The sequence below is a fragment of the Gopherus flavomarginatus genome, unplaced genomic scaffold (assembly GCF_025201925.1).
Source record: "Gopherus flavomarginatus isolate rGopFla2 unplaced genomic scaffold, rGopFla2.mat.asm mat_scaffold_204_arrow_ctg1, whole genome shotgun sequence".
NCBI lineage: Eukaryota > Metazoa > Chordata > Testudines > Testudinidae > Gopherus > Gopherus flavomarginatus.
This window is the reverse complement of record NW_026114805.1, coordinates 34303-43142: the sequence shown is the minus strand read 5'-3', so window position 1 is coordinate 43142 and position 8840 is coordinate 34303. Positions and strand designations below refer to the sequence as shown.

Here is an 8840-nt window from a genome sequence, read left to right as displayed (position 1 = left end):
GGGGGGTGATGTTCTGATGTGCCCATCCCTGAGGCTATGAGTCCTGGAGCTGGGTATCGCTGGGGGTCTGGTGGCTGCAGAACAGTGGGGGTGAGTGTCTCTTGGGGGGGCGGGACAGAGGGTTAGAGGGAGCCTGGTTCTGTGCCAGGGGCTCTGTATGTTCTTCCCACGCTGGTTCCTGGTTTTGTTGCCATGCCCAGTGCACAGAGCTGGGGGAGAGGATCCCTGGCACTAGGTCAGGGCATGCCAGGGAAGCAGAGTGAGGGGTCCCACTGTAAAGCATCAGGGGGTCACACTAGGCAGAGGAGGGGGTCCCAGGCAAATGTCAGGGTAGATCGTTCTGGAAGGTGGGAAAGTTCCTAGGCAGGCAGTGAGGGACTGAGTTCCCAGTGGGGGGGGGTCCCTTGAGGGGTCCTTGGCTGCTGGGGGGCTCTTGGTGGGGGTAACTCTTTGGGATTCCCAAACTGGCAATCATGGTCTGGTGCGGGTTCTCTGGCTGGTGGGGCTTTTGAGGGGTATCTGGGGGCTGCGTCCCAGGGAATATCTGATGGGATCCTGGCTGGGGGTTGTCCTGGGGCCCCTGGTTGGGGGGTCTGGGCTCTGGGTACTAGAGGGTGTCTGGGGGCTGCTGCTAACCATGATCCTTCTCTCTGGTCAACTTGTGGCAGACTCCTGGCTCCAAGCACTGCCCGGCATTCCCCAGTCACGTGCCGTCACTGTGATAACTTTCTGTCCACTTATCAAACACTGTTAGTGTGAAATCACAGATTTTGCTTTTCTCCTCTTTTGAAAACTGTAGGAACTGTTGGTTCCGTTTGGAAAATTTATGCCCCCAGTTCTTGTTCCTAGATCTGCGGGGGTGAGGGAGATGGGAAGGGAGTCAGCACTGCTACACGATAGTCTTTTCACAGTGTTCTGAACTCATTCTTTTTGAAGTCTAGTGTCATTGAGACAATTGTTAATCCAGAGTCACTGTATGGAAAGACAAGGAGTGATTCCAGATGGACAGTGTGGCAAATGAGATCAGCCATTCTCCCTGTGAGGATGGGCTCCCATTAGCTGCTCTCCCCAGAGAGCTAAAGGAGGAAGCTGCTCAAATGCTCTGTCCCTCTCTGCTCAGGATATTGCGGGTTTCAGCTTCCTGGGTCAGAGACTGCAGCCTCCATTGTGATCTGGGAGACCAGGTTTGGCAGCTGCTGCTCCCCCAGTGGGGCTCTGTGCTGGGAAGTGACCTTAATTAAAGCTTCTTCTCTGCCCGGCCCAAGGGATGACTTTCTGCAGCTGGTCCTAGCCCCCTAGGGAAGCCCTGGGCCCTGTTACTACCAAATTCTGAGCCAGAGTCTCCAGGTAACTGAAAGACCTCAGGGAATGTCCTATGGTCTGGCAAGAAAGTGAGTGCACAAACAAGCCCACCTCATTTCTCCTCCCATTAGTGGTTGAGAGGAGGAAATCCAGCCATGGAGAGCAAAGCCCCCAGGAATGGGACTGTCCCAGCCAGAGGGGCAGGGAGGGAGGACAGGGGATGGAGAGACTGAAAGGGGCAGTGGGAGAAATGAATGTGGGGAAGAGATTTCCAGCTCTCTAGTCCACCCAGACACATGTATTGCTGCATCCCTGGGCAGAACCACTTTCCAGTGAACAAAACAAGGATCAGACAAAGCAAAAGCCAGTTCCTGACTCCATATTCCCCCTGCTGTGGTGTGGCTGCCGTGGGGTCAGTGTCTGAGGGAATCCCCCACAGTGACTCCTTTGGTTCTGCTCTTTTCTAGCCTTGTGTTCAGAGAAGAGATGAGGGAAGGGAGAAGGGAGGTTAAAAATGCGTCTGTGGACTTAGCCTGGCAGGAGGGGCCAGGTCTAAATTGTAATAAACAGATTGAGGATTTCCCAGCATGACAGAATCTAGGTGTCCTGCCTGCAGGGAAAGGGCCTGGGGGAATTATGATGTGATATTAACTAAAACCGGTTCTGAAACGCCCACAACTGCCCTTCTCCCCCAGACAGGCTGCAGAATGACGTCCGTGTTTTGCTCCAGCTCATCCCAGCCTGGCGTGGGACAGGGAAGAGAAATGGCTGCAGTGGAGTCAGTCCAGGTAGAGATTATCGGGGGGTTGCTGGTGGGTTCCTACTGGAGGAAAGGGAGAGCAAATACACCAGAGGCGGGAAGGTTTGCAGAGTCTGGTTTGGAGGTTGGAGCGGGGCAAGAAATTCACAAGCGTGGGGAAAAGAGGAGGCCAGGGTGTGGCAAACCTGCTGGGAGTTATTTAATAAATGGCCTAGATTCTAGGAACAGACCCAGGAGTTTTGGAGGGGGAAATGCCCTAATTTGTGAAGAAAGAAAATAGCCCACCTACATGGATCTAGTCAAACTGACCAGACTCCTAGTGCTGGAGCCTGACCTCACTAACCAGCAGCTGCTGTGAGATGTGAACGGGGCACCCATGAGTCAGGCTTATTGGAGCTGCCTCTCCCTTCATATCCCGCTCCTCACAATGAGGAGGGTGTTGGGCGTTCTACCAGCGAGCTCTCCCTGGACCCTGCTGGGGGTTCCATCTCCTGTATCAGTCAGTGGCTAATAGTGGGGTGATGGATCTGCTGGGAGAGACAAGGGGCTCTCTCTTCATCCCCTCACCCTGGTATTTGCTGGATACTCTGAGCAAGGTCGAGGTGGGACTCTGCTGACTACGATTCACCCAGAGCTTCCATTTGATTCACTCCTCTCTGACACAAATAGTGGGGCTGTGAGTGGGGCAGCAAGTCCTTAGTGTTGGACTCTTGCTCTTTCAGGGGCCGGTGACCTTTGAGGAGATCGCTGTGTATTTCACCAGGGAAGAGTGGGCTCTGCTGGACCCCGCTCAGAGAGCCCTCTACTGGGATGTCATGCAGGAGAACTATGAGACGGTGGTCTTGCTGGGTAAGGGTTCCTGTCCCTTCTGTTCTTGGAAGGGGAAATGAAGAGTGAAGGTTCATGCCACCCCCACAATGCCATCTGTATCCTGTTCTGTTTCAGCATCACCCCAATAGGCCAGTGACACACATACTACCAGAGACCCTCCTCTGCTGCAGAACACTTTGGGAACAGAGCACAGGAGCCGTATTGCACAGTGTCAAATATCTCCTGTTTGCTGAAGTGAAACTGGAGGTTAGGTCTGGCATAACTGTCCCATATCCCTAATCATTTTTGTTAAACTTTTCTGAACCTTTTCCAATTCCAATATATCTATTTTTGAGATGGGGTGACAACATCTGCATGCAGTATTCAAGATGTGGGTGTATCATGGATTTATTTGCTGTTTTTACAAATATGATCTATGAGATATTGTCATATCTATCCCTTTCTTAATTATTTCCTACATTGTTCACTTTTTTTCACTGCTGCTGCACATTGAGTGGATGTTTTCAGAGAACTATCCACATTGACTCCAAGATCCATCTCTTGAGTGGAAACAACTAATTTAGGCCCCATCATTTTGTATGTATAGTTGGGATTGTGTTTTCCAATGGGCTGCACTATGTGCTATCCTGTCATCTAGTACTGCTGAGATCCTGGATTCAGTAATATCCCTGCCCTTCCTGTTCCCTTTCTCCACCGAACCCCGCCAGCCCATGCTTCCTGTTCCCAGCTTCCCCAGGATTCTCACACTGTCTCTGAACCTCTCTGTCAGCAAGAAGCAGTGCCAGGGACACTTGCCCTCTGTCTGAGTCTTCGATTTCTGGGACATGGATTTACTTTCTCTGTGTTGTAAGAGGCTCTGTCATAGTGAGTGTCTGTGACGTTACCCTGAGTACAATCTGGACTGTTAAATAGCTGTGTCCCCTCAGTTCTCTGGCCTGGGGTGCCTTTTCCACTGTTTTGCCGCGAGAACAGCCCCTCTTGGCCACTTAACACACAGTCTCCAGCATGTAACTCACTCCCAGCTACACAGTATTGAGTGCTGCTAGACAGCCACTCATGAATTACACCTCAGGAGAAAACCAGCAAATTCTCAAGTGCCCAACTTTCCCCCAGAAATGTGCATCTTGCACTGTCCAGCATGCTACTGAATGACGCAAGCTCATATGAAGTCTGTCATTTCATCATTGGAAAATGACATGCACCAGCTTGTTATCCCAAACAGAGTTTCCAACACACTTCATTCCACACATACTGGTTAGATGAACAATAAACCAAGATTGTTAACTACCAAAAACTAAAACTAGGCCCAGTCCATGAAAGGGGCACTCCCAGGAGAGACTGTATAAAGGCTGGAACATGAAACACCTTTGTAAACCTGAGACAGCTGCCTTGGGGACAATGACAGGGAGAATCCCCCAAAGTGACTCTGTTTCTGCTCTTCTCTGGCCTCCGATTGTTCCTTCCAACGTGGAGTACTTTGCACTTGTCTCTACTGAATTTCATCCTATTTACTTCAGATCCTTTCTCCAGTTTGTCCAGATCATTTTGAATTTCAATCCAATCCTCCAAAGCACTTACAACCCCTCCCATCTTGGTGTTGTCCGCAAACTTGATACGTGTAAGAGAGAGACAGTTACTGGGAGGGTTTCCCCATGTGTCAGAGGGTTACACCCTGGTGGGAGGGGGCTAGGCCTGTACTGGAATAAGGTCACTCTGTGCTTCACAGTGTGCCAGAACCTAGAATATGCATTAGCAGGGGAAAAGCTGGGGGGAATCGGCTTGTGGAATGGACAAAAGCCTAGTCTGAATTCTCACACCTTGCCCTTTTCACCCCGGCAGGCCAGAGAATAACATCCATGTTTCGCTGCAGATCATCTCGTCCTCCCAGGGGCAAGGAAATGGCTGCAATGGAGCTGGCTCAGGTAAGAGATTATCAGGGAGGTGGTGGTGGGCTCTGCTTGGAGGTTGAGGAGTAGTAAATGCATAGGAGGATGGGAATTGCTAGAGGTGGTGGGAAGCAGGAAATATCTCGGGTGGAGAAAGGGAGGGGACAGCATGTGACAAACCTGCTGAGACTTGTGTAGTGTAGGGCATGACGGGTTGTCACCCCCAGGCGGCAGTTTGTGGAGCTTCTGGGAACTACTGTGTCCTCTAAGCCTCACGCTGGGCTGGCCCTTCTCACACTGCTTTGCTGGAGATTTCGCCAGCCTCTCCAGGGCCTGTTAGCACCCAACACAACAGCAGGTGGCGCCATGCTGCCAACTAAGCTACCTGAGTGCTCTACCTAAGCCACTCAAGGACAGATAGAAGACAAGAGCCAATTTCCCACTCCCCCACCTTGCACACTTGCTGTAGTATAAATCCAGAATTATACCATCTTATAGTGCATGGGGATCTCTATAATGCAAGCTCATTAATATAGTTCCCCTTCCCCTCGATATGGGACAGATGTGCACAACAAGCTGAGATTTTCCCCAGACACTTCACTCAAAATACGCTGGTTAAGATAAAGCATCAAACAAGTTTATTAACTGCAGAAAGATAGATTAAGTGATTAAAAGTGATAACAAACAGATCAAAGCAGATTATTTAGCAAATAACCAAAACTCAGACTAAGCCTAACATACTAGATGGATAGAATTTGAATTAGCAATTTCTCACCCTGACTGATGGTACAAGCAGTCCCCCAAGTTTCCATACACAAGCTAGAAATCTCTTGATCCTGGGAGCAGCACTTCCCCCACATCCGTTTTTGTTTCTCAGGCGTTTCCAGGAGTTCTCTTGCTTGGGGAATGAGGCCAAGAGATGATGTCACACCCCACCTTATGTAGCTTTTCCATATGGTGGGAACCTTTTGTTCCAAACTCAATTCCTAGTCCAGTTTGTGAAAAAATACAGGTACTAAAATGGAGTTTAGTGTTATGTGGTCTGGTCACAGGCCCTGATGAGTCATAGTAGCCATGAGTCCTAGGCTGGCTGAAACATTCACAGGAAGGCTAAGCTCTTCCACAGTCCATTGTCTTTGTTGAGCCATCAGCGCTGTCTGGCTTCTTCATTGTTGTACCTGAAAGGCTCGTTGTGGGTGTTACCCAGAGTAAACACATTTGAAATACAGATCCAGAGTCAATATCCATAACTTCAGATACGAACATGATATGTGCACACAAATAGGATAATCATATTCAGCAAATCAGAACTTTTCCAGTGACACCACACATGATGCATCCTGTACAAAATAGATCATAATTATGTCCTACTTATATTATAATCATACCACTATGATGAATATGGGGGTGTAGTGTCAGATAGGTCCTAATTTCAAGGCACAGGAGTTGGGAATGGAACTTCCCCTCTTTGTGGAACAGGAAATAACCCTCCAGCCAGGACTGGGACAACTTCCCAGACTCCCAGTGATGCATCCTGAATCTCCTGGCATTTCATTAATTACCACCAACCCCAATCTTTGTGGCAACTGTAAACTTTATCAGTGATGATTTTGTACTCTCTTCTAAGTCATGGATAAGAATGTTAAATAGCACAGGGCCAATAACCAATCCCTGCAGGAACCTGCTAGAAAGAAATCCACTCGACCATGGTTCCTCATTTACTATCAGAGTTTTTAATCTATTTAATGTATGCCATGTTTATTTTGTATCATTCTAGTTTTTTTAGTAAAAATATTGTGGTGATCAAGTCATGTCCCTTTCAGCAGTTTAGATATATTACATCAATACTATTTGCGGCAACTAAACTTTTGATCTCATCCAATAAGGATATCTCGTTAGTTTGATAGGCTCTATTTTCTCTAAACCTTTGTTAATGGGCACTATAATTCTGACCTTCTAACTTCTATTCTTTACTATTGACTTCCCCTTTCTACCATATATTTTATTTGGAGAGTGCTGGGATTCCTACCAGGGAGCCACTAACAGGGTCCAGAGACAGCCCCATCTCCTATATTTAGCTCTGGCTAGTAGCTATGTGATAAATGTGAAGACCCTGCTTCTGTCTGTCAGCTGGGAGACACCAAGGTTCTCTCTTTCTACCCTCTGATACCTCCTGGCTGCTGTAAGCAAGGTGGGGTGGGACTCTGTTAACATGTGCCTTCCGGAGCTTCCATTTCCTTGGTGCTGCTGTTGCGTGACTAGTGGGGTTGTGAGTGGGTCAGCAGGTACTGAGTGTTGGACTCTTACTCTTTCAGGGGCCGGTGACCTTCGATGAGGTGGCTGTGTATTTCTCCAGGGAAGAGGGGACTCTGCTGGTCCCCACTCAGAGAGCCCGCTACAGGGATGTCATGCAGGAGAACTTTGAGACGATGGTCTTGCTGGGTTAGGATTCCTGTCCCTTCTGTTCTTGGAAGGGGAAATGAAGAGTGAAGGTTCATGCCACCCCCACAATGCCATCTGTACCCTGTCCTGTTTCAGCATCACCCCAATAGGCCAGTGACACACATACTACCGGAGACCCTCCTCTGCTGCAGAACACTTTGGGAACAGAGCACAGGAGCAGTATCATACAATGTCAAATATCTCCTCTTTACTCAAGTAAAACTGGGGGTTAGGTCCAGCATAATGAACAGAAGGTTCCTACCCCCAGCCTTCTCTCAAACCCTGAGCCTTCTCTACCCAAACCAGAATGTGCTTGGGGTGTAACAAGCAGGCGGCTGGAATCAGAGCTGCCAGTCCAGGGTTACTTATCATACAGACACTCAGTGCGTCCTTGAGCGCTGGCTGGGAGTATCCAGACACAGGAGCTCCAGCAGCAGAACACTGAATCTCACCCAGGATTACAGATGACACAACTCCTCACTGATCTGGATTGCACCCCAGCATGTGAAAATGGCCTAGGTTGGTAGTGACATTTCTTGAGACATGGAGAGTCTTGCTCCCATATCACCAGGTGAAATAAAAATAACAGGAAAGGCCAAATATGGAAAACTGATTGTTCAGCTTGCTTTTGACCTGCATCATATTTTGCAATATATTCCAAATAAGGAAATTAACGTGCAACGTATGTGTCATTGTTTGTGGTTTTAAGTTGTAAAAGGCTTGTGTGATTTTTAGCTCGGGGACAGTATTCCAATAGCTGTCGCCCCCTGCGTGCTTGTAACCAAGAAAAGAGCCTCAGGCTGAGCTGATTCAAAATCAGTCCTGTAGTTGTTTTCCACAACAGCCTTAATAGGTCCCTGTGATGGAATGTAAGGCTACGTCTAGACTTCCCACCGTATCGGCTGGTTAAAATCAATTGCTCGGGGATAGATATATCGCGTCTCATCTAGACGCCCTATATCGATCCCCGAGCGCGCTTATATCAATTCCGGAACTCCACCAACCCCAACCGAGTTGCGGATTCGATAGGGGGAGCCGCGGACATCTGTCCCGCGCGGTGAGGATGGGTAAGTAATCCAATCTTAGATATTCTACTTCAGCTACGTTATTCACGTAGCTGAAGTTGCGTATCTAAGATCCATTTCCCCCCGTACTGTAGACCAGCTCTTAATGTCTTCACACCTTCCCCCTGCAGGAGAATGGCTATTGGACCAGCTGTTTGCCTTGCCGTCTCTGAGGAACTGGTCTGTGGGTGTTCCCCAGAACTGAAACTTTTTCAGTAATATCATACTGTAAAATCTCACAATTTTACATACAGTGTTACTACACATTTTAACAGGAGGATAATATTCAGTAGGTTATGTGTTTTCTAATGATTCCTCACAAGCCATACTGGGTACAAAATTGATCATAATTTTCTAGAAGAGTGAACACAGGGGTATAGACTGACACAGTGTCTGTGTGTGTGTTCCCAGCAGATATGTGGGTATTTCAATCCCTCATAAGCACAATGTTTGGCATCTTCAAGGACCTGGGGAACTGGTCCTGGGAATTCACTGGTTTAGCAAGTGTGAGACTGCATGAAATTGTGAGACACTTTGGTATTAGTAATAAAATAA

The 8840-nt window shown here is 48.3% G+C and overlaps 1 long non-coding RNA gene across 3 annotated transcripts in view; it reads left to right on the top strand.

The window, feature by feature from the left end:
• The window catches only part of LOC127042050 (uncharacterized), an 11012-nt gene extending 3859 nt beyond the window's left edge, over window positions 1–7153 (top strand). Inside the window, exons 1-3 of one of the 3 annotated variants that reach the window (XR_007771819.1) lie at window positions 2818–2911; window positions 4733–4815; window positions 7095–7153. This is a non-coding gene — a long non-coding RNA (uncharacterized LOC127042050). Of the gene's footprint in view, window positions 1–2817; window positions 2912–4732; window positions 4816–7094 lie in introns of those variants that run through there. The other 2 variants (XR_007771820.1, XR_007771818.1) reach the window with 2 other exon arrangements.
• The last annotated feature ends 1687 nt before the right edge of the window (window positions 7154–8840 follow it).